The sequence below is a fragment of the Globicephala melas genome, chromosome 9, assembly GCF_963455315.2.
Source record: "Globicephala melas chromosome 9, mGloMel1.2, whole genome shotgun sequence".
Classification (NCBI taxonomy): Eukaryota; Metazoa; Chordata; class Mammalia; order Artiodactyla; family Delphinidae; genus Globicephala; species Globicephala melas.
Genome location: NC_083322.1, coordinates 75,876,083 through 75,900,644, shown reverse-complemented (window position 1 = coordinate 75,900,644; position 24,562 = coordinate 75,876,083). Strand labels below are relative to the sequence as shown.

General features: G+C 39.1%; 1 protein-coding gene across 1 annotated transcript in view; it reads right to left on the bottom strand.

Annotated features, from left to right (window-relative positions):
* ELAPOR2 (endosome-lysosome associated apoptosis and autophagy regulator family member 2) overlaps nucleotides 1-24,562 on the bottom strand; it is a 286,012-nt gene that overhangs the window by 213,979 nt on the left and 47,471 nt on the right. Inside the window, exon 2 of the mRNA XM_060304726.1 lies at nucleotides 15,375-15,446. The gene's annotated coding sequence lies outside the window, so the exon portion shown is untranslated. The remainder of the gene's footprint in view (nucleotides 1-15,374; nucleotides 15,447-24,562) is intronic.

The window sequence follows — 24,562 nt, the reverse complement described above, 5'->3', positions numbered from 1 at the left end:
CCCTACCTTCTAGATTTCATAATTTTCACTACAGCCAAAAAGATATGTATGACAGCCACTTGGTATCCAAGATGTTTGCTTCAGCAAACACTTCTTCATAGTCAACCACAAGAGATCATTTAATTAATCATGATACTAGTGCATGTCATGGACTATTAACAACTCATTTTCTATTGCCAAGGCATTAAGAAGTAATTCAAGGCCAAGAACATAACTGAACCAGCTCCAGAATTCCACCTTTTAGGATATGTTTCCTGGGACCATTTCTATTACTACATGTTGGGATCTAGTTAGGAAAACAGACACCGAAGTAAATATTTCAAGAGGGAATTCAATATTATATAAGGAATTGGTCACACAGGTGTTGGTGGGCTGAAAGGGCAAAAACACTGAAACACTGAGGTAACCCAGAGATAATAAGTATAGCTACCACCCCTTAGGCTAGGGAAATACAAAGGAGAGTTTAGATTATCAGAGCCTAGAACCTCAGAGGAGGGAGACCTGGCTGCTCCAGGTATCTCTAAGCAGACAAAGGAGCAAAATACCCAAAGAAGCTGGAGCCTGGAATGAAATGCCCATGTAGGTGCCTTGTTAACGGGAATAGCAAGCCCACAGGATGATAATCCCTTCTCTCCTCCTCCTAACTTCCAATATCTTTGAAAGGCCTGCTACTCAAGGAAGCTGGCAGGCAAAGGATTCTGGGAAATGTAGTTTGCAAAGCCCCAGCTACAGCATCACAGAGCAGACTAGAAATAGGTTAAATGTGGAGTGAAATGACAATAGCTAAGTAACTGGTATACTGCCATCTCCCAAGGGTAGACTCATATTAATGAATTCAAAAGACTGAAGCATTAAAAACCAAATGCCCACTTAGTTATACAGTTTTTTAAATTGCCATATAACTAGAAATGCATGACGCCAATAGGATCAGCACATTCTCTCTCTTTAGAGGCAGACTTCCATGAGGGTAAACAAAAGAAGTTTTGACCCTCAGTTCCAATTCAGCCTTTACATTCAGAGTTTTAGATATGTGTAAATACTAATACCCTCCATGAATGACTCTGGTGTCAAAATCCTGATTCATCTTCTCATTTTTAATTAGTCCATCCAGAATACCGCCTGAGCCTTTGCCCGTTAAAATCAGGGAAGTGAAATCCACTACTTCTTCAGTTCCTTAGGTTCCTTGTATTTAGCAGAAAAAAAAATTAATTTCTCAAATTCTGTGGCATGACCAATCAGGATTCTTTGTGGCTAAATATGACAGAAACCTAACTCAAACTGGCTTACGCAAAAAGTAGAATTCATTAGTTCATGCAAATCTGTCTACATGTGTCTATCAGGTACACCGGTATTCAGTTATCCAGGTGAAGAATATAAAATGAAAAGCTCTTCCTCATTTTTCTGGCCTGTTGTTGACTTTAGGTGCCTGCTCTTGATGCTTGACAGTCTGCCAGTGACCATATAGAAAGGACCTACCACCTCCCATGCTCCAGTTACCTCCTCTTCCGCCTGTGCTCAAGCAAAATATAGTTGTCCCTTGAACAACACAGGGTTGAGGGGCACTGCATTATCCAAGTAATCCAAGTATGACTTATGTAACTCCATTATCCGCAGTGCCTACATATCCCCAGTTCCACATCCGAGGATTCAACCAACCTCAGAAGGAATAGTACTGTAGCATTTACTATTGAAAAAAAATCCACCTATAAGAGGACCTGCAAAGTTCAAACCCATATTGTTCAAGGGTCAACTGCATACAACCACTAGACCCTAAGGATAGTTTCAGCAGTTCTTTATTCAATGGTTCAAGTGAAAAGTGCCAATTGTAGAGGACAAGGGAGTGAAGGATACGGGATTGGTCACTGAGCCTCCAGTGCAACTACCTCATTCCTTTGCACTACAGTCAGACCTCCATATCTGAGGGTTCCACATGCACAGATTCAACCAGCCATGGATAGAAAATATTTGGGAAAACACATTCCAGAAAGTTCGAAAAAGCAAAACTTGAATTTGCTGCATACCAGAAACTTCTTGTATAGCATTTACATTGTATTAGATATTGTAAGTGACCTAGAGATTATTTAAATTACATAGGAGGTTATGCATAGGTTACATGCAAATACAATGCCATTTTATATAAGGGACTTGAGCATCAGTGGATTTTTGGCATCCGTGGGGGTCCTGGAACCAATCCCCAGGGGGTACCAAGGGATGGCTGTACTTAGAGGGGGTAGGCCTCTTTGCTAGCTGGGGCATCTGGAGAAAGGAGGCCAAGCACAGGGCTCTGACTTTCCGTGCTCTCTCCCTTCTCTCCAACAATACCTACAGTCCTCTTTTCACCCTACTGGTGTCACAAATTCTCTCCATATTCTGAAAAGCTGCTTCTCCTGTCTTCTTACTTTCTACACATCATGTTGAATACAGAAGTTTTCTCCACCAGTCTCTTGGCTCTGCTAGAGAAGGAGTGAACACAGGTCTCAGGTCTTTTGGCAGACGGGGTAGAAAGAGGTGAAAACTCTAGCTCTGTCAGTAGAAGAGAAAGAACTGGGAGAGGATCTTCTAAAATCTAAAATCAAGGAATTGTAACAATAATTGCTAACATTTATATAATATTTACTATGGGCCAGGCACAGTTGGCTCACAGATACAAATATCAATTCATTTAATGCCCACAAAAATCTCATCGGAAATCCTGGGTCCTCTACTTATTAACCATGGGATAGGCAGGACACACCTTACCTCACTGAACCTCTGCTGAAAATGTGGATAATAGAAGTAGCTACCCCATGGCTCATGGGGTTGTTGTGAGGATGAAATAATAAAATACATAAAACTGTTGGCTGGCCCCTACCTTGAACAGAGTAAGCACGGAACAAATCATTAACATAGTTTAAAAAAAAAAACTTATGAAACACATCTTACATGTGTAAGATGTAAGGCTAATTAATTTCCTTTATAAATTCCCACCTACCTGGCATGAATGAATCTTATAACTCCCCACAGATTCCCCACATTTCTCTTGGAGTTCTGCTTCTCCCAACCAGGGGGTGGGGGGAGGGTAGGAGGGAGAAGGGTTCTTCTTAGGGACACTGATTTTCTTTGCAATCCAGTCCAATTGTATCATGACTTCTCTCCAATCTTTACATTTTTTCCTAAGTTCTTCCCTTTTCCCCCAAAGACCTAAACTTTTGAAACTCAGAACTCAGGAAAAGATTCCTTTGTCTCTGCTATACACTGTTTCCCTCTGAAGGCAGGAGCATAAAATAGTGCCCCTGAGCCCTCAAAGTATGGTCCTCAGACCAGCAGCACTGGCATCTCCTGGGAGCTTGGTAGACACGTGCAGATCTAAAAAAAAAAAGAAACCAATCCATGAAATAAAGCAATATGCATTTGGGACTCTGAAAAAAAAATCTAACTATAGTCAAGTCTAACTGTAACCAATTAAACTTAAATATTGAGATGAGGAGAGGTTGTTTTGCATTAATATCTGTGATGGTTAATTTTATGTATCACCTTGAAGAGTATTTTTGAATGTGATTTATATTTAAATTGGTGAACTTTGAGTAAAGCAGATTGTCCTCATAATGTGGACGGGCCTTATCCAGTCAGTTGAAGACGTGAACAGAACCAAAACACTCGCCTCCCAAGGAAAAGGGAATCCTCCAGCAGACTGAGTTTGGACTTCATCTGCATCATTGACTCTCCTGGGTCTTGGGTGCACCAGCCTACACTGCAGATTTTTTAACTTGCCAGCCTCCATAACCGTGTGAGCCAAATTCTTATAATAAATCTCTGTACACACATAATCAGAATACATATGCATCCTGTTGGTTCTGTTTCACTGGAGAACCCTGATTAATACAATGTCTAAGTTAGGAAATAGATTCCTCCTGGTAAAAACCACTCAGTAAAGACCACCATCTTAATGCCACTCCAATGTCTCCTCTTAAATGGCTGAGAGCACCCCAGTCTGCACTAAATGTCTACACAGATCTCATTTCTTCAGAGACTTTCTACTTTGAAAGCAAAGAGAACTGGAGACTGATTGGTTAATTGATTGATGCTTGCTGATTCTTACAGTTTAATTCTGTTTATATGTGTAAACTCCTGCCATTCTACCTTGTTTAATGTTGATTAAACATTAGACTTACAATGTCGGTTATTCAAAGTCAAAATATTCTTCAGATTCCTTCATTGTGATTCTCACTGCAACTTAGATTTTTCCAGCTGTGCTCTAACCCATTTCTCAATTGTTACAGAATATGTTATAATGCTTTGCACATAATAGGCAAAAAACATTTACTGGTTCACTTACTTCAATCCCATATAAGAAAAGCTCTCCATCTGTCTTCAGTCATTTGATATGAATACATTTCTGGTATAAAAATCCTGAGATGACAAAAAACAAAACAAACTGATTCTTATTCTCCTTCAGTGACTTTCAAATTAGATTATTTTAAGTTTTAAGGTCCAAAGGCACTCTTTGTTGGAGGAAAATTGACTTTAGGAAATATACTAATACCTCTAGAGTTAACACATAGAAAAGTCTGTCTCATTCATTCATTCACCGAATATGTGTTAAACTCACAGGTTTGGGCAGCACACCAGGCTAAATGGTAAAAAGATACCACCAAAGACTGACCCACAATCCCTTATCTACAATTTGGAAGTTCTCAAAACTGCAATTTTCTTCTGAAATTTTGTGCCAAAATTCATTTGGCTGCAAAACTAGATCTCAGCTAACACAAGGCTATTTATGGCCTTTACAGTTTCCACTCAACTTGAATGTTTAGGTATGTCATTGTCAAAATATTTATGTATTTGACTGCAAGGGAAAGATCCAGACCCACAAAGCCTATTTCATATTAATGATTTATGCACCATTTTACCTTTACAAAAGGTGGGGGTGGGGGAATCTGGTTCTGAAACATTTCTGTCTCCAGGCATGTCAAATAGAGATGGCAAATCTGTTCTCAAGGAATTTATAGACCTGTGCACATTAGAATCACCCGACCAGCTGTTAAAGCGTGTCAGTGCTCAGTTGTCACTCAAGATCTTTTAAAACAGAAGCGCTGGGGAGGCATCAGTATTTTTTTAAACTCTCCAGGTGATTCTAATATGTATCCAGGTTCGAGAGCTACTGTAATTGATATATAGAATGATAGGATGCTGACTGGGTGACTTTGGGGGTGCCTGCCAGAGTTCAGAATCCCATCCTTTAAGGGGTATGCAGAAAAACTGCAGTATGTTGAGAAGAGAGTGACCAGGAGAGTGGGGAGGGTGGACATTATGACCTAAGAAATCATGATATCAGAAAATAACTCAAGTACTTGGAAACATTAGATGGAGAAGAAAAGACTTACATAAAGTATATATAACATCAGCCTATAGGATCTGATTTTGTCTGCAGGGCTCTGGAAGATAAATCAAATTCTAATTCAATAAATATTTATCAAACACTCAGTGCTAAGATCTATGCCAGAGACTTTCATGTATGTCCTCATTTAATTACTTTAATTCTCAGCTAATGCTATTCTTACCACAATATGAAGTAGGTATCAGCCGTCTTTTACAAGTGAGGAAACTGAAGCCCAACAGAAGTAGAGCATTCTGCCCAAGATCACAAAACAATTAGCGAGTGGAGTCAAAATTCAAAACTAGTTTTTCCAGACCCTACATTTACTGTTCTTTCCATAACTCCCTCCAAGAGCAAAAGACACAACAAGGCAGATTTGAGGGCTTTTAATAAGAAAAGATTTTCCTAATCATTAAGATGTAACTGGGAATGGCATGCTCAGTCATGGGATATAGTGAGTTCCCCATTATTGGAGGTAATCAAATAGAAATTTATTGACTATTTAGCAAGAATATTGTAGAAGGGTTTTGATGTCAGATAACACATTGGATGACAGATTTTGAGACTCTCCCAACTCTGAAACCCTTAAATCTATGACTTTAAAACACACAAGTAAAATGTTAAATAACAAAGCAAGCCAGCATACAACTAGGACCCAAACATATAAGCGATATAGGAGTTTCACAAACAGGCAAGGGGTTCTGTGAACAGTGTGCCCAGAAACAACTTCCTAGAGGTGCCTTAAAGAACGGTTTGGGGGACTTCCCTGGTGGTGCAGTGGTTAAGAATCCGCCTTCCAATGCAGGCGATGTGGGTTCGATCCCTGGTTGGGGAACTAAGAGTTCGCATGCCACAGCTAAGGAGCCCGAGAGCCGCAACTAAGGAGCCAGCCTTCCGCAACTAAGACCCTGCACAACCAAAAATAAAAAAATAAAAATTCACTTATTAAAAAAAAAAGAATGGTTTGGGTGTGGGCAGGGCGTTTCATGAGGAGAGAACTGCATACAAGGCAAGGAGATGTATTTGGGAGACAAGGATTATTTCAGCCCATCTTGAGTAGAAAGCTCATGTAGAGAGGTAAGATTGAGTACCAAGATTAGAAAAATAGAATTGGCTGGAGGGCGCTGAGGGGTTGTTTTTTTTTTTTCTCCTAACAATGGACAGTCTCTGGAATGTTTTTTTCCAAAGGATCATAATAATAATACATATTTTTTAAAAAGACAAGAAATAGGAGATGGCTACAATCATACAGGGCCCAAAAGAGGTCAGTAGCAGGAAGATTAGAAAGAAAGTGACAGGAAGAATCATCAGAACCTTTACATGGATTTTAAATGTATTAAAAATGTACTTGTAAAAATGAAACTATGACTGTACTAAAAGAAAATTTAGGTAAACTCTTTTATAGTCCTGAGGTGGAGAAGGATTTTCTGAGTATGATTCCAAAGTAAGAAATAAAGGAAAATATTGACATTTTTGATTACATAAAACAACATTTCTGGTTGGGTAAAACACAGCATAAGTTAAAAGACAACTGGTGAACTTGGAAAAATATTAGCAATATGTATATAACATTACTAGGACTTAATATCCACACAATATCCTTAATAAAAGTGTTTAAAAAACCACTCTGAAAGAGATGAACAACCCAAAAGAGAGAATATATAAAGTACATGAATAGGAAATTCATAAAATAAGTGAAATATTCAAAACATCAAATGAGACCTAGGAGAAAGAGGCACTTCAATAAGCCAATGGTAAAAGCAAAATTTTGTTAATTTAGCAATAGGAATAAAATAATAAAATCTGTAAATTTTTGGCCCAATAACTTTACTTCTAATAACTTAGCCTAAAGAAATCATCAGTTAAGAGTACATGTATAGAGATATTCATCATGGTGTTGTATATAGTAATAAAAAGTAGATATAAGCTAATGTTCTATAACAGGATATTGGTTAAATACATGAAGGTACATCCACTTATTTGGATGCCATGAAACCATTAAAAATTATTTTCTACACATGGATTTATGAACCTGAAAAGACGTACACAATTCACAAGGCAATTCACAAGTTAAGAAGACTACCAAAAAACATATATAGTATAATCCCATTTTTGAAAACATATTTGCAAGCACAAATGTATAGTGTCTGGAAGAATGTACATTACAATATTGAGAAAAGGTATCTCTGGATGGTGAAATTACTGATAATCTTTTACTCTCTTCTCTATACCCATTAAAATATATGAAATCTTATATCTCAATGAATTCTTTAATATTTATTTTGCAAAAGCACAATAAGGCCCTTTTTACTTAGGAGATAGGGAAAGAATTAGCCTGACTTAACAACTGGATATGGGTGACAAGAAAGACAGCAGAATTAATAATGGTACTGAAGTTCTGCCCACAATTAATGTGAGAATAAAGTGGAACTGAAGAAAGGGTGACAGCACGGGAATCACTTTGGAGTTGAGAAATTGAATTTCATGTTAATCTTTGTGTTCGAGATGACATGAAAGACAGGCGGAACTATCTGGCAAGCACTCTTCGTTTCTCTGGCCAAAAACAAAATGATGAATGTGGGAATCACACAGGTTTCAGCCTACTCTGTGTTGCAAGTAGAGTCCTATCCTCAGTGGATGGTTTTGAGGCAGGGCAAGGACTAGGGTGAGGCAAGTGAGATGTAAAATTTAAGGGGTGCCAAAAACCTAAGAGATCAAGATACATAATATTTTATGCAATATTTCAGAACATCAAAAGTATCCAAAAAATCCACGATGAACAAAATATCGAAAGTTTAAATAAAGATATGATCTTATTATTAATTTTTCATTCCTTTTGCCCCAGGCTCTGATATGCTCAAGACGAAGCTACCACTGTTCCCCGTCCTTATTTAAAGTTTTGATGTTCTGTTTGGCATTGATTTTTTGCATTAAAGATGTTATGAAGATGTTATGCATATTCATTATTGAAGGGTATTTTTAGTGCCCCTTAAATGTGCCTGAGGCAGGTGCTTCATTTGCTTCACCCTAGTCCCAGCCCTGTTTCAGAGAAATGGAAATAATTTTACCTGTGTGTATTATTTTACTAGTGCTGTCAAAACAAAGTACCACAAACTGGCTGGCTGAAATGAAATTTATTGTATCACAGTTCTGGAGGCTGTAAGTCCAAGATCAAGGTGTGGGCAGGCTTGGTTCCTTCTGAGGGCTGTACTACTGACTCTGTTCCATGTCTCTCTCCTAGCTTCCTGTGGTTTGCTGGAATCTCTGGTGCTCTTTGGTTTATAGCTGCATGACCCCAATACCTGCTTTCAGGACTTCATGGTGTTCTCCCTGTGCCCATGTCTGCCTCCACATTTTCTTTTTTTTTTTTTTTTTTTGCGGTATGCGGGCCTCTTACTGCTGTGGCCTCTCCCGTTGTGGAGCACAGGCTCCAGATGCGCAGGCTCAGCGGCCATGGCTCACGGGCCCAGCCACTCCGCGGCACGTGGGATCTTCCCGGACCGGGGCACGAACCCGTGTCCCCTGCATCGGCAGGTGGATTCTCAACCACTGCGCCACCAGGGAAGCCCCACATTTTCCCTTTTTTTAAGGACACTGGCCATATAGGATTAGGGGCCCACCCTACTTCAATATGACCTCATCTTATTTTAATCAGTTACATCTGCAATCACCCTATTTCCAAATAAAGTCACATTCTGAGGTACTGGGATTTAGGACTTCAACATATGAATCTGGGGGTGGGGGGACACAATCCAACATATAACACCATGTTTACTAAATTTTCTATCTGCTTTAGTCTGGTATCCTTTAGAAGCCTCAACACAGTTAACCCCAGAATCTCTGCTCTGCACTCAGCAATGAGCAGGATCGATTTACAGCCTCTGGCTTCCTTTTGACTACAAAATGCTATGACTATTTGGACTATGAAATCTATGTCTGTTGAGAAGCAAATGTCTCGTAGGCTGGAGGATTTGTACGTGCCTCTGTATTGCCTACTCACCAGTCCATTATTCCTGACTCTTACAACTCAGGCTCTGGAACAGAAGGAAGCAAAGAAGAGTTGAAAAGCCAGTGAGCAGCATGAACCCCGGGAGCTATGGGAAATCCTAGGGGTACCCAAATGCTATCTCCAGTCACACACTCATCCTCCACTCCCTATAGCTCATATCCAGTCTTTAAGAAAAAATGGAAGCATCGTGATTTGCATTTTTACTTTTGCCTTACGTCACTAAAGTAACAGTGACCAGCCTTAATTGAGTGCTTTTACAGACATGACGTAATCCTTACGAAAAGTCTAAAAAGTAATACAAATATGGAAACTGACTCCTAGAGTTCACACCGCTAGTAAGCAGCGGACCCAGGATTTATATCCAGATCTCTCTGACATCAGAGCCCTGAAACAAGAAACTCTACTGCATGATGGATATAGATTTCCAACCCAATTCTAGAGCTCTATCAAAAGAGAGTTAAAAAAAAAAAAAAAGAGAGAGAGTAAAGCCAGTCCGACCAGGGTCAGACACAGAAGATAACCCTCCAAACAAACCTCACTTCCACCCTTTTCTGCCGCTCACAGAGACTGACCACGCGCTGACCGCCCAATTACACAGAGTATAAATTTGGAGCCCTTTTGTAGAGGCACTCCTGCTGAGTCAGTAACTTTCTAACAGATGCTTAACAAACACGATCTTAATAGGAAACTAGTATATGTTCCCTGGCCAGTGTGATCATAGTTTCCATGAAGGTCAAGGCAGTGAAGCTCTGGCCATAATCTCACTCAAACTCCATTTGAGTACCAAGGGGTTCACTCTGAGCCAACAATGGTGGAGTTGATCAATTGTGTTTCTACAAAATCTATAATCTATAAGACTTTCTCCTCTTCCCTCATCAAGATCTTTGCACAAATGGTTTTTCATAAAGAGAGTTAGCAAGGATGGTAGATAAATGAGCAGAACGGACAAATGTTTTTCACCTAATATAATTTAACATTTTGTTTGTTTTTAATTTATTTATCTTATTTATTTTTGGCTGCGTTGGGTCTTTGTTGCTGCACGCAGCCTGTCTCTAGTTGTGCCGATGGGCTTCTCATTGAGGTGGCTTCGCACCGCGGAGCACGGGCTCTAGGCGCGCAGGCTTCAGTAGCTGTGGTGCTGGGCTCAGTAGCTGTGGCTCACAGGCTCTAGAGCACAGGCTCAGTAGTTGTGGCGCATGGGCTTAGTTGCTCTGCAGCATGTGGGATCTTCCTGGAACAGGGCTCGAACCTGTGTTCCGTGCATTGGCAGGCGGATTCTTAACCACTGTGCCACCAGGGAAGCCCTAACTTAACGTTTCAATGAAGCCACTTAATGATATGCAACAGATAGGACAACTTGGTCTCTGTAACCCATGATAATTAACTCAAGGGGTAAACAACTAGAATATTAAATAATGTTGGCCCAAGGGAAAAAGAGGAATGAGAGAAAGAAATGCAAAGCTTGAGACATCTCAAGCCATGCTGTGGTATCATTCACTTTTTTAGGGGATTTGCAGGAAGGAACAGCAACAAAATTAAGAAAGAATAGTAAATGGGCCTATCTCCTTGTTATTTGTTTTTTTATTGTCATCCTTTCATGACAACATAAAATTAGACATGGTAACCCTCATGGAATTTTGTTTTATGTATTAAAGGATATTCCATATTTACTCAACTACCTTTACCATGCTGATTTGTATTAAGCTTTGTCACCATTGACACCTTAATGTTGTCATTCTTCATAAATTGTTTGCAAATTCTCTAGAAAGCATTATTCTGGAATGTTCAGGTTAGGAGAATGAAATATCCCCTCTTAAAGTAACCTTCCGTCCCATTATCGATGCCTCCTTGACGAGTTTTACAATACCTGCTCTCCCCTCCCATTATGCCACCATCTCTCAATCTAGTTTTAGTCAAAGCATAAGAACGCTGTGATGTAGATCTGAAATAATTTTACCACTGTCTGCAGTGATTTCCCAGGGCCTGGCGTACTCTTTGACTCTAACCTTCAAGAGATGCACGATTTGTCTTTTAAATCTTTTAGTCAAAAATAATTTTAAAGTCATTTCAGAGCTTTGAAATAGAGCATAGAACCAAAAATTAAGCACGAAAATATGTCTTTGATGTAAAATTTTATTCCTGTAGAGAAGATATATATTCACTATGTACTGTGCTCATGTATGCTCATGACGTTATTTCTGATGGGATATCTGAAACCAGACTCAAGAAATAGCCTCTTTCGTGGAAGAGTAGCTCCATCCTTGTACTATATGCTCTAGGTTCTCCTTGTTACAAGGAGGGTCATAAAACTCAATCTACTCCTGTTTCCTGTAATTTTCACCTCTTTACTCCCTTCCTTCTAGGATAAAAGAGCTGTGACTATCCCTTTCTAAGGTGAAATATACTCAATAATAGAGTAAAAATGTACCTAGCTTTAAAAAAAAAAACTTGATAAAATAAAATGGAAACACACAAAATAGAATAATTCATCAGAGCCCTAATTATGATTCAACTACCTATAAAATTACATTTACAAACTTATAAAATTATGTTTATAGACAATTTTTCCGTTATTATTGGAAGGAATATATCTATAATTATGGGGGTAAAGTTTTGGATTTTCAGACCTCACCACTGCCCCATCAGCGGTAAGCAAAGTAATAAGGGACCTATAAATCATTAACATTAATAATGGGTTCTTTAGAAAAAATTATATTCAGTCTTCCCATTTTGAAGGGAAAACACTACATTATCATTTAATGAGTAAGTAGCTTTTTTTATTACAACATCTTGATGAAATAATGGCAATTTTCCCAAACAGAAAATGAACAAATGCCTCTAGTCTCCACTAACTGAACCAGCCCTTTCTTCCTAAGTATCAGGTCCTTTCAGAGTCTTCTGAATACACTATGAAAATAGACAAGAGTCTGGCAGACAGAATCTTTGGAACTATTATGCAGTTCAGTCAACTGGCATCATGGGAATAAATCATGAGATGCTCAAGCCTGGCTCAAAGGCAAACATTCCTGCAAAGGTTCATACATAGGTTAAAAACCTGTCCACATTTCATTATATCCTCAAAGTTCAATACTACACTAATTACCATTAAAACCTCCCATAGTCAACACCATGATATAAGAAAATGGGTGAGAAAAAATCTTACACTGTGATTTTCATCTACAATTCTGAAATATTGGCCTGGGTGGGGAGCAAGGGAGTCTCAGCCAGTGACTTCATCTTCTTTCAGAGGTGTTCTGGCAGTTCATGGAACCTTAGCCATTAGCACTGGAAAAAGGCCCAAGATAGATCAGAATACTCCTGACATCATATAACCAAGCATGTTATATACTTAGATCTATATGTGGACTTCTCAAGATCTACTTAAAGAAAAAGAAAGAAAAAGGTATATATGAATATTAGATACATATGTATTTAATGTAATATATATACATTATATATGTGTTACATATATATATATATTACATTAAAGCAATTCAGAAAGACAAAAGGGTGAGGTACACAGATTAAGGTGGGTTCAAAATATTCCCTATCTTCAAACTTCTGTTCCTTAAATGAGTTCTAGCATTTCCACTTGGGAAAAAAATCTCTTTTTAAACTTAATCCAGATATAGAAGAGGAGATATATCTGCCACTCCAACCACCTTATGCCAACCCCTATCTTCTCCCCAAGGAAGGAGGAATTGCTAAACCAGATTGGTAAGGCTCAAAGTACTCATTTGGCCACCCTTAAAAGTATAAGCATTCGTCAAGCATTTAAAAGCATAAGGCACACACAGATGCTCTTTGGCCTTCTTTCTTCTTGGGGTTGGGTGTGTAAATAAACCTGGAATTGCCAACAAGGAAAGGCAGGTCCTTCCAGGTCTTAGAGAACTGGTTATTGCTTCTCGCTACGGTAACTTGTGGCTTCCCAGAGGGTAGCGACATGTCAAGATATAGTTTGGGGTTGGGAACAACAGGTGGGAGGCCCTGCTTAGGCTTCCATGAATGCTTTTAAAATAAAGACTGATAAATTAGAATGTGTCCAGAGGTCCAAAGAGGTACAAACATAACCCTCTGGGAAACACCGATCTAGGCTATCGTGGATCAGATAAATGCCCGTGGGCCAGCTGTCCTCCACCTTGTCATCTCCTCTTGTGAAAGATGAATTGTAATTCAAGGAAGCATCCATGGGATGAGGCAGGAGTTGGTTCTGCGGGCTAACCGGACCCGAGTCTCACATACACTCGATCTACAGAAGCGCAGTGTTCCTTGTGACCTGATATCACTAGATTAACAAGACTGGTGGAGCAGAGAAGGAGACACACAGCATGATCCACCTAGGCCCTGAACCCTTCACCCCACCCCAAGGACTGCCCACTTTCTAGAACTAATAGAAAAAGTACAATCAATAATGCATTAGCCAGCCTTTTCAAATTCCTCATGGGTCAGCAAGCATGGGCACTGCTGAATTTTACACTTGAGAAATTAACCAATTCTTGATTTTATTTCAAAAGTCAGAGCAATAAGGAAAATATTTTTTTCTTTTCCAGGAAATTCATTTAAAAATTGGCATCTCACATATAATAATAACACAGTAAATCTGGAGCTAAAATAAATAAGAAGTTTTCTCCCTAATTATCCTATCAATCTTTGAAAATCCTTAGATATTAATTTTAATTAGTAATATCTCCCTCCCGCCAGCAATAACAGTCACATAATATGGTGATTCTGATAAAATATTGCTTATGTATGCAACTGAAATATTAAAATTTTTAAATTGAGAGATAAAAGTACTCCAAGACACTAGTGTGATTATATTCATTTCTGTATTTCTGAAACGGCAAACTCCTGGAATCAACCTAAATATCCATCAATGGGGGTCTAAATAAACGAATCACAGTACATCCACAAAATAGTATTACATTATGCCCTTTGCTTTTTTATTTTTAACTAAATTTTATATCCTGGAGATCTTTAAACCGTAAAAAAAGAACTAGGTAGATCTGTGTGTGTTTTTCTGGGAGAATCTCCAAGACACAGAATTAATTTTTTTAATGATAACATGATCCCATTGTTGTAAATTTCTTAGAGAGAGAGTGTGTGTGTGTGTGTGTGTGTGTGTGTGTGTGTGTGTGTCTGTTCCTCTGTATGAAAGGCATATTCTTTCGTTCAACAAATATGTATTATGCCCTGTTATATGCCAGGCACTGTTTTTTTTTTTTTTTCAAGATATTGTGGAAACATTGAGGAACAAGACAAAGTCCTTATTCTTATACAGCTTATTTGTGAATGGAGGAGAAAGACAGTAAGCAAGTACATAAATAAGATACTTTCAGATAGTGATCAACACTTATAAGAAAATAAAACAGACTAACGGACGAACTGCGTAGGATCATCTAAGGTAACACCTGAATGCCAGACAAGATCGGGGGAGAGTCTTTCAGGCAGAAGAGCCATCTGATGCAAGACCCTCAGACAGCACAAAGCCAGTGAGGTGAAATACGGTTAAAGGAAATGGCAGAAATAGTGGAAGAAGCAGGCAGCGCCAGATCAAGAAGAGTGTTTTAGCTCATGTAAAGGAGCTTACATTTTATTCTATATGCAGTGGAAAACTAATAAAACTGGGATTGGGTGATGAGGGAAATGACCCAAAATGACATACATTATAAAATGTAAGTCTTAAAAAGTGCATAAACACTCCCCATGCCAGTCCTTAGGATGCATTAGAAACATCTAATATTGAGGGAGAAACTTTTTCTCCATTGTTTTAACTATGCGCAAATAATACTTGAAATGCTTAATGAAAAAAATGGGTTAATAATGTAAGGTGGCAAACAGATGCTGAGAATGTTTTCTTGTTTCTTTTGTTAATGTGCAATACTTTTTTCTAAGCATACCTGTCTATAATGTCATCAATCTTCTCCAGACTGTGAGCAAGAGTAATGCCATATTAATATCAACTAAGATCTTCAAGCTTCTAAACTCCCCACCAATTCAGGCAAAACTTACCTTTTAAGTTCTCCCTCTCTTCCAGCCAACTCAAACCAATTACTTAACTTCTCTGAATCCTAGCTTGGGTTTCTGTAAAGAGAGAAATGATAGCAACCTTAGATATAATGAGTTAATGCAGGAAGAATTCAAAGTTAGGTACATACTGGACCAACCCAGAAAGTTAGTACAAGATACAGAGGCTCACTAAAATAGGATAAGACCTGAACATCTGCATTTTATTGAAAGTTTCCAGGTGATTCTGATACATACCCAAGCTTGAGAACCAGCAAGTTAACATATCTGCCTCAACTAGTGCAATTCCAGGCATAGCAAGCTCTAATAAAGAAGTGTTGGGCTTCCCTGGTGGCGCAGTGGTTGAGAGCCTGCCTACTGGTGCAGGGAACACGGGTTCGTGCCCTGGTCCGGGAAGATCCCACATGCCGTGGAGCGGCTGGGCCCGTGAGCCATGGCCGCTGAGCCTGCGCGTCCGGAGCCTGTGCTCCGCAACGTGAGAGGCCACAACAGTGATAAGCCTGCGTAACACAAAAACAAACAAACAAACAAACAAAAAACAACTAGGTAGTTGACCTCACTCCTTCTCATGAAATATGATGGACAAGGAGGATCCCTTACTCCCATCTCAGGGAGAAACAGAGGCATGAATGGAAGGACAGAGGGATTTCCCAGAAAACAGAAACAAGGTCTGCTAGACTGGCAGCAACTTCCTTGACACCACAGAGCCCTTGCCACTCCTGCCCATCAGGGTTTGAATGTTTGCTGTGGACCAGTGACAGGTGGATGTTTTTACTCTGTCCCTTTTCAAATGGAAGCTTATTTTGCAATTTTTCCTAATGTTTAATTACTGCATATGTCTGTGTAGAAATTAATAAATTACAACATACATACAACTTAAATTGTATTTAAGTTTTTACACCATTTGACACTGGGGAAACACGAGGAGACCACATGGAAAGGAATGAACATCACCCAGAGACCTTGGACTTTAAAGGGAGTGAGAGGGTTATTTAAATGGGAAGAAAAATGTGACATTGGGGTACCAAAGAGGTGGACTATGAAAATTCACTTCTACTAGCGTGATGAGTGTACCCTTGGTTTTTTATCTCTGCTTGCAATAGCTGTTATCCCTGTTTAGATTTTTTTTTTTTTTTTAGTACTTGCTAGTCTGGGAGATGTAAAGCAATGTATCAATGTTAGTTTGCATTTTTATCACTGCTAGCACATTAGAGCATCTTCTAATATATTTATTGGCTGTTTGGATTTGCTCTTGTGAATTGCATATTCATATCCCTTGTTTATTTTTCTGTTTGTCTTCTTTGTCAAATTTTAAGACCTCTCTGTATGTTATAGTTATTAACCCTTGCTAAATCCATCATCTGTTTTGCAAATATTTGTTCCAAATTGCCTGCAGGCATTGCTTATAGTTAATTTTGCATTAAAAAAATTTAGTACTTATATGCTCAGATATATCAATTTTTAAAATAGAAGCTAGAAAAAATTTTTATTGTAAATTTTAAAAAAATAGATGCTAGGCTTATTTAGTAGTAGTAGCAGTAGTAGTAGTAGTAGTAGTAGTAGTAGTAGTAATAGTAGTAATAGTAGTAATAGTAGGGTCTTTCTCTCCCCATAGCCTGTAAATGTTGTCTCTTAGATTTTTTTCTAAAGTTCTTAACAATTTAATTTTTATAGTTAAGTCTTTTAACTGGAATTTACTTTTGTATATGTGAAACATAGGAATCCAATTTCATTTCTTATAGATGGATGACCAGTTGTGCCAGCACCAATTATTAAATAAATCTTTTCTCCCTGAATTAAAATACTCCTGTCATATGCTAAATTTTAATGTTTCCTGCTCTATGTCTATGTCTGAATGAACAATTTGTCTACTATGCCGGCTTCATATTACTTGGGTTGTAATGGCTTTATACTATGTTCTGATATCTGCAGTCTCCCTCACTATTCTTTTAGATACATTTCTCGACATTTTTAAGATTTTTTTTCTTCCAAATGAACTTCCCAGTTGCTGTGTCCAGTTCCACAAAACAAATCCAAGTTGGTATTCTAATTGGAATTGTATGAAATGTATAAATTGATTTGAGAATAGTTTTTTATAATTAAATCTTCTCATCCAAGAACATGCTATGCCTCTCAATTTGTTCAGACCTTGATTTTATATTGAAAATTTGTAATTTTCTTCATGTAGAGCCTTCATTTGTTTTGTTAATTTTGGGGGTAAATTGATTGCTTTAATGGCATCACAGAGACCGACTACCTTTCCCCACCCCATGTAACTTGCTTTGGCCAACAAAGGGGGCAGAAGTGATAGGATGCTAGTTCTAAGCCTAGGTCTCTGTATGCCTTGCATACTTCTGCTTGCTTTCTTTTTTTTTTTATTTATGTATTTGGCTGTGCCAGGTCTTAGTTGTGGCGTGCGGGATCTTCGTTGCCATGTGTGGGATCTATAGTTGTGGCATGCGGGATGTTTTCAGTTGTGGCATGCAGGCTCTTAGTTGCGGCAGGCAGCATCTACTTCCCTGACTAGGGATTGAATACGGGCCCCCTGCATTGGGAGCACAGTGTCTTAACCACTGGACCACCAGGGAAGTCCCTCTGCTTCTTCTCTTGTACCTTTCCCATAGCCATGAAAAGAGCTTCCTCTGTAGCCACTGCCCCTTCAACCTAGAGACAGACCTTACAGCAAAGCCACTCAGCCAAGCCCAGCCAAGAATTACAAGTGAAAATACCTGTCAAGATGGTCCATGCCAAGATCCTATTTGCCATTCCCATTGTGCTCTTGGGAGGAATGCAATTCCCTTGCTATCTCTGCTGTGACTTATACTGTGTACATCAAACACAACCAACCCTGCCATTTTGACCACAGCAGATTGGACCAGATATTCCTGTCTATGCTAAAAGCAGACATGGTAAGCTGAACATTAGAAAGAGCTAATCCTTTGAGAAACTTAGAATAAAACTCTGCCCAATAGGGAGTCCCTGTATCAAATGAGAACGTATCAACACACTTCGTTCCTCTTGTTAAGGATGAAGTAATATGTACCCAGAAGTGGGTCACTATAGCCATTGTAAGGTAAATGATTGCTCTACTAATCCATGTAGCTTGCTTACAGGCCAGTTTGGGGTATGTAAAACTGGCATGTAAGAAAGTTTACATTCTCTTGGGTTTGACCTATGCATGTCAACAAATCTCTATTTTCTAACCTTTTATTTTCCACAACAAAAATAATAGCTGGTATATTTTAGTTTTTACCATAAGCAACAAAAATAATACCAAAGATATCCAGTATTTAATAACACATATGTCATTTTGTTAAATCCTAATAAATTAATCTTCCAGGTAGTTGTTAATATTGTTCTCTTTTTACAGGTGAGGGAACTGAGCTTTAGAGAGGAAAAATAACTAGTTCACTGTCATATAGCTTGGAAGTAGAGGAACTGGGATACAAATCCAGATCTGTCTGGCTCCCAGGATGGTCTTCTATGCTTCTATAGCAGTCGTTTTCAAAGTGTGGTCCCCAGATCAGCACATCAGCATCACCTGGGAACTTCTTAGAAATTCAAATTCCTGGGTCCTACCCAGACCTACAGAATCAGAAACTCTGAGGAACCGAGAAAAGAAATCCAAGTTTTAACAAGCCCTCCTCACCAGGATTCTGATGCCTGCTTAAGTTCCAGAACCACTGCTCTATACCATACTACCTCCACAAAATGATTTTAAAGGCGGGAATTAATTCTGTGAGCAGAAATGATCTGAAAGTCTTCCTGAAGACTGTAAGCTGAGCTTTAGAGGATGAGGAGAATAAAGTGGGTATAAAAAGGAGATGAGGGGAAAAGGTCTGGAGCTGCCGAAGAGGTAAGAGACTTTTTCTTCCCTCTTTGTTTCCTGGTGCGCGAGGAGAGGGGATTAAGAGCGCTGCTTAAAGGAACTCCAGAGACGGGCGCGAGCCGCGGCTAAAAGCACGGGCCCCAGAGACGGGCAGGAGACGCTAAGGCTGCTGCTGCCACCACCAAGGGGCCTGAGTGCGAGCACAGGTCACTATCAACACCCCTCTTCCGGGGAGCCTGTGCAGCCCGCCACTGCCAGGTTCCCGGGATCCAGGGACAGCTTCCCCGGGAGAACGCACGGCGCGCCTCAGGCTTGTGCAACGTCACGCCGGCCTCTGCCGCCGTAGGATCACCCCGCACTCCGCGCCCCTCCCTCCCCCTGGCCTGAGTGAGCCAGAGCCTCCAAATTAGCGGCTCCTTTAACCCCGTCCTCTCTGAGCAAAAAACAGACGCCCTCCAGCGACCTACACGCAGAGGCGGGGCCAAATCCAAAGCTGAGCCCCTGGGAGATGTGAGAACAAAGAAGAGAAAGGGGAATCTCTCCCAGCAGCCTCAGAAGCAGCGGATTAAAGCTCCACAATTAACTTGAGGTACCCTGCAGCTGTGGAATACATGAATAGACAACGAATCATCCCAAATTGAGGAGGTGGACTTTGAGAGCAAGATTTATGATTTTTTTCCCCTTTTCCTCTTTTTGTGAGTGTGTATGTATATGCTTCTGTGTGAGATTTTGTCTTTATAGCTTTGCTTCCACCATTTGTCCTAGTGTTCTATCCGTCCTTTTTTAAAAATTTTTTCTTAATAATTAATTTTAATAACTTTATTATACTTTACCTTCTTTCTTTCTTTTCCGTCTTCCTTCCTTCCTTCCTCTCTCTCTCTCTGTCTCTCTCTTTCTTTCCTTCCTTCCTTCCTTCCTTCCCTCCTTTAGACAACGAATCATCCCAAATTGAGGCGGTGGACTTTGAGAGCAAGATTTATGATTTTTTCCCCTTTACCTCGTTTTGTGAGGGTGTATGTGTATGCTTCTGTGTAAGATTTTGTCTGTATAGCTTTGCTTCCACCATTTGTCCTAAGGTTCTATCCGTCCCTTTTTTTTCTCTAAATAATTATTTTTTAATTTAATAACTTTATTATACCTTATTTTATTTTACTGTATCTTCTTTCTTTCTTTTTTCCTTCCTTCCCTCCTTCCTTCCTTCCTTCCTCCCTCCCTTTCTTTTCTTTCTTTCTTTCTTTCTTTCTTTCGTTCTTCCTACTTCTACTAATTCTTTCTCTCTACTTTTTCCCCTTTTATTCTGAGCCATGTAGATAAAAGGCTGTTGGTGCTGGCAGCCAGCAGTCAGTGCTGTGCCTCTGAGGTGGGAGAGCCAACTTCAGGACACTGGTCCACAAGAGACCTCCCAGCTCCACATAATATCAAACGACGAAAATCTCCCAGAGATCTCCATCTCAACGCCAGCACCCAGCTTCACTCAACGACCAGCAAGCTACAGTGCTGGACACCCTATGCCAAACAACTAGCAAGACAGGAACACAACCCCACCCATTAGCACACAGGCTGCCTAAAATCATAATAAGTCCACAGACACCCCAAAACACACCACCAGACGTGGACCTGCCCACTAGAGAGACAAGATCCAGCCTCACCCACCAGAACACAGGCACTAGTTCCCTCCACCAGGAAGCCTACACAACCCACTGGACAAACCTTAGCAACTGGGGACAGACATCAAAAACAACGGGAACCACGAACCTGCACCCTGCAAAAAGGACACGCCAAACACAGTAAGATAAGCAAAATGAGACGACAGAAAAGCACACAGCAGATGAAAGAGCAAGATAAAACCCACCACACCTAACAAATGAAGAGGAAATAGGCAGTCTACCTGAAAAAGAATTCAGAATAATGATAGTAAAGATGATCCAAAATCTTGGAAATAGAATGGACAAAATGCAAGAAACATTTCACAGAGACCTAGAAGAACTAAAGATGAAACAAACAATGATGAACAACACAATAAATGAAATGAAAAATACTCTAGATGGGATCAATAGCAGAATAACTGAGGCAGAAGAACGGATAAGTGACCTGGAAGATAAAATAGTGGAAATAACTACTGCAGAGCAGAATAAAGAAAAAAGAATGAAAAGAACTGAGGACAGTCTCAGAGACCTCTGGGACAACATTAAATGCACCAACATTCGAATTATAGGGGTTCCAGAAGAAGAAGAGAAAAAGAAAGGGACTTAGAAAATATTTGAAGAGATTATAGTTGAAAACTTCCCTAATATGGGAAAGGAAATAGTTAATCAAGTCCAGGAAGCACAGAGAGTCCCATACAGGATAAATCCAAGGAGAAATACGCCAAGACACATATTAATCAAACTGTCAAAAATTAAATACAAAGAAAACATATTAAAATCAGCAAGGGAAAAACAACAAATAACACACAAGGGAATCCCCATAAGGGTAACAGCTGATCTTTCAGCAGAAACTCTGCAAGCCAGAAGGCAGTGGCAGGACATACTGAAAGTGTTGAAGGAGAAAAACCTGCAACCAAGATTACTCTACCCAGCAAGGATCTCATTCAGATTTGATGGAGAAATTAAAACCTTTACAGACAAGCAAAAGCTGAGAGAGTTCAGCACCACCAAACCAGCTCTACAACAACTGCTAAAGGAACTTCTCTAGGCAAGAAACACAAAAGAAGGAAAAGACCTACAATAACGAACCCAAAACAATTAAGAAAATGGGAATGGGAACACACATATCGATAATTACCTTAAATGTAAATGGACTAAATGTTCCCACCAAAAGACACAGATTGGCTGAATGGATACAAAAACAAGACGCATATATTTGCTGTCTACAAGAGACCCACTTCAGACCTAGAGACACATACAGACTGAAAGTAAGGGGATGGAAAAAGGTATTTCATGCAAATGGAAACCAAAAGAAAGCTGGAGTAGCAATTCTCATATCAGACAAAATAGACTTTAAAACAAAGACTATTAGAAGAGACAAAGAAGGACACTACATAATGATCAAGGGATCGATCCAAGAAGATATAACAATTGTAAATATTTATGCACCCAACATAGGAGCACCTCAATACATAAGGCAAATACTGACAGCCATAAAAGGGGAAATCGACAGTAACACATTCATAGTAGGGGACTTTAACACCCCACTTTCACCAATGGACAGATCATCCAAAATGAAAATAAATAAGGAAACACAAGCTTTAAATGATACATTAAACGAGATGGACTTAATTGATATTTATAGGACATTCCATCCCAAAACAACAGAATACACATTTTTCTCAAGTGCTCATGGAACATTCTCCAGGATAGATCATATCTTGGGTCACAAATCAAGCCTTGGTAAATTTAAGAAAATTGAAATTGTATCAAGTATCTTTTCCGAGCACAATGCTATGAGACTAGATATCAATTACAGGAAAAGATCTGTGAAAAATACAAACACATGGAGGCTAAACAATACACTACTTAATAACGAAGTGATCACTGAAGAAATCAAAGAGGAAATCAAAAAATACCTAGAAACAAATGACAATGGAGACATGACGACTCAAAATCTATGGGATGCAGCAAAAGCAGTTCTAAGAGGGAAGTTTATAGCAATACAATCCTACCTTAAGAAACAGGAAACATCTCGAATAAACAACCTAACCTTGCACCTAAAGCAATTAGAGAAAGAAGAACAAAAAACCCCCAAAGTTAGCAGAAGGAAAGAAATCATAAAAATCAGATCAGAAATAAATGAAAAAGAAATGAAGGAAATGATAGCAAAGATCAATAAAACTAAAAGCTGGTTCTTTGAAAGGATAAACAAAATTGATAAACCATTAGCCAGACTCATCAAGAAAAAAAGGGAGAAGACTCAAATCAATAGAATTAGAAATGAAAAAGGAGAAGTAACGACTGACACTGCAGAAATACAAAAGATCATGAGAGATTACTACAAGCAACTCTATGCCAATAAAATGGACAACCTGGAAGAAATGGACAAATTCTTAGAAAGACACAACCTGCCAAGACTGAATCAGGAAGAAATAGAAAATATGAACAGACCAATCACAAGCACTGAAATTGAAACTGTGATTAAAAATCTTCCAAGCAAAAGCCCAGGACCAGATGGCTTCACAGGCGAATTCTACCAAACATTTAGAGAAGAGCTATCACCTATCCTTCTCAAACTCTTCCAAAATATAGCAGAGGGAGGAACACTCCCCAACTCATTCTACGAGGCCACCATCATCACCCTGATACCAAAACTAGACAAGGATGTCACAAAGAAAGAAAACTACAGGCCAATATCACTGATGAACATAGATGCAAAAATCCCCAACAAAATACTAGCAAACAGAATCCAACAGCACATTAAATGGATCATACACCATGATCAAGTGGGGTTTATTCCAGGAATGCAAGGATTCTTCAATACCACTGCAACAAAAAGAATAAAATATCTAGGAATAAACCTACCTAAGGAGCCAAAAGACCTGTATGCAGAAAATTATAAGACACTGATGAAAGAAATTAAAGATGACACAAATAGATGGAGAGATATACCATCTTCTTGGATTGGAAGAATCAACATTGTGAAAATGACTCTACTACCCAAAGCAATCTACAGATTCAATGCAATCCCTATCAAACTACCACTGGCATTTTCACAGAACTAGAACAAAAAATTTCACAATTTGTATGGAAACACAAAAGACCCCGAATAGCCAAAGCAATCTTGAGAACGAAAAACAGAGCTGGAGGAATCAGGCTTCCTGACTTCAGGCTATACTACAAAGCTACAGTAATCAAGACAGTATGGTCCTGGCACAAAAACAGAAATATAGATCAATGGAACAGGATAGAAAGCCCAGAGATAAACCCACGCACATATGGTCACCTTATCTTTGACAAAGGAGGCAGGAATGTACAGTGGAGAAAGGACAGCCTATTTAATAAGTGGTGCTGGGAAAGCTGGACAGGTACATGTAAAAGTATGAGATTAGATCACTCCCTGACACCATACACAAAAATAAGCTCAAAATGGATTAAAGACCTAAAGGTAAGGCCAGAAACTATCAAACTCTTAGAGGAAAACGTAGGCAGGACACTCTATGACATAAATCACAGCAAGGTCCTTTTTGACCCACCTCCTAGAGAAATGGAAATAAAAACAAAAGTAAACAAATGGGACCTAATGAAACTTAAAAGCTTTTGTGCAGCAAAGGAAACCATAAAGAAGACCGAAAGACAACCCTCAGAATGGGAGAAAATATTTGCAAATGAAGCAACTGATGAAGGATTAATCT